Source organism: Ceratina calcarata, unplaced genomic scaffold, assembly GCF_001652005.2.
Source record: "Ceratina calcarata isolate Rehan_Ccalc_2016 unplaced genomic scaffold, ASM165200v1 scaffold730, whole genome shotgun sequence".
NCBI lineage: Eukaryota > Metazoa > Arthropoda > Insecta > Hymenoptera > Apidae > Ceratina > Ceratina calcarata.
This window is the reverse complement of record NW_017178578.1, coordinates 5,533-7,113: the sequence shown is the minus strand read 5'-3', so window position 1 is coordinate 7,113 and position 1,581 is coordinate 5,533.

Here is a 1,581-nt window from a genome sequence, read left to right as displayed (position 1 = left end):
GATTAAAAAAGAAAAATTTATGTACTTTAAATTGGATTAGACTCTTTCTGTTTAGGATTATTTATGAAGGAAATGAATTTGAGATTGCACTAGGGCATTAGCCAGACGGGATTAGAAATCATTGTCTTAAGCTGTACATCTTTCTCTGTTACAATTATCGTTTCTCTCTAATGGAACAACTGATCGGTTAGTCAACTGTTGCGTCACTGAGAGACGACACTGCAAGCTAGCATTATGTTAATTCCAGGGGATTACAGTTCAACAAATGAGAAACAGTTATCGATAGCCAGTTAGTTAATGCAATTAAATTGCTTCACGTGAAACGCAATGAATCCTCTCGATTTAATCAGATGAATAAATGTAATTGGGTGATCCCTGATGGAACTTGTAATGAGTTGCAATATATTTTTCATACAGGGACAATACATCTAGATTGGATTATTATACAAAATAAAATATCTCAATTTTTATCCCTGAAAAATTATCCATTTTGATTTTCATATTCTGTTTACAATCGCATGTCGTTTTTTTTAATATTCTCTGCAGTTCACACTTTACAATTGTTTTTTTCACGAACCTGCAACGTACTAAAGTCCAACAGGTAATTCGTTTGAAATGCAAATGTATTCAATTTAAAACAGAGGCAGTTGGTAATCGCGAGTTTGTATAAAGGTAAGAGTTTTCAGCGAATGTATATTCGTCTCGTTGGGAATTCGCAACGATTACCCTTTCGAGTTTATTTAAACGAGGACGGACGGAGCTCGCATCGATTCCCGAAGCTCGACCTTGCCTCTCTCCGATCCAATTTTTCGAATTCACCTTCTCTGGGTATAAAATTGCACGGCTGATCAACCATGCACTCGCGCGTACTTCAAAAATTTATGTCAACAGTTCGACCGCCATCGGTTTATCATCTTTATAGAATAACACTTGATTTATCAGATGAAATAAAATTGTGAAGAGACACGTGAAAGCTACTGAAGGTAGAACAGACTTTTAGTTCTTCTATTTAGTATCAGAAACTCGTGCATAAATTCTGTAGTTTTCACTATTCGAATTTTTTTAGAAATGAGAGTTGAGCTGTGTCGCAAATGAAATTTAGGAGTAGCGTCGATGGATATATTTTTTGGAATTAAGATTACTTTTCAGGGGCAAGGTCGACTTTCCTCCGGGTTCGGTTTAACTATATATGTACGATCACGAATGGGCGTGTGCACGTGGCAGCAGCGATCTCTCGATCGTCTCGATTGTGGACGAACCAGTGGTGAAAGTGACACGGGAACAAGGTCGGACGTTACAAAATCGGGAATTTCTCGAAAACCGGCTGAAGCAAGGAAAAACACGTTGCGCAAGCTTCGCGGAATTGAAAATTTCGATTCCAATCACTATTTTTATACATACCTTCCATCAATCTATAATTGTCTAATTAAAGATGTATTGGCTATACAGTCAATCCCAAAAGTTTATGTACCTTAGAAAAACGCATTTCCTATCATTAAAAATAGTGCACTTTTCTTCTAATTTCGATATTTAATGAGTTACATATGATTATATGTCATTTTATTGATGTTGACAAAATCC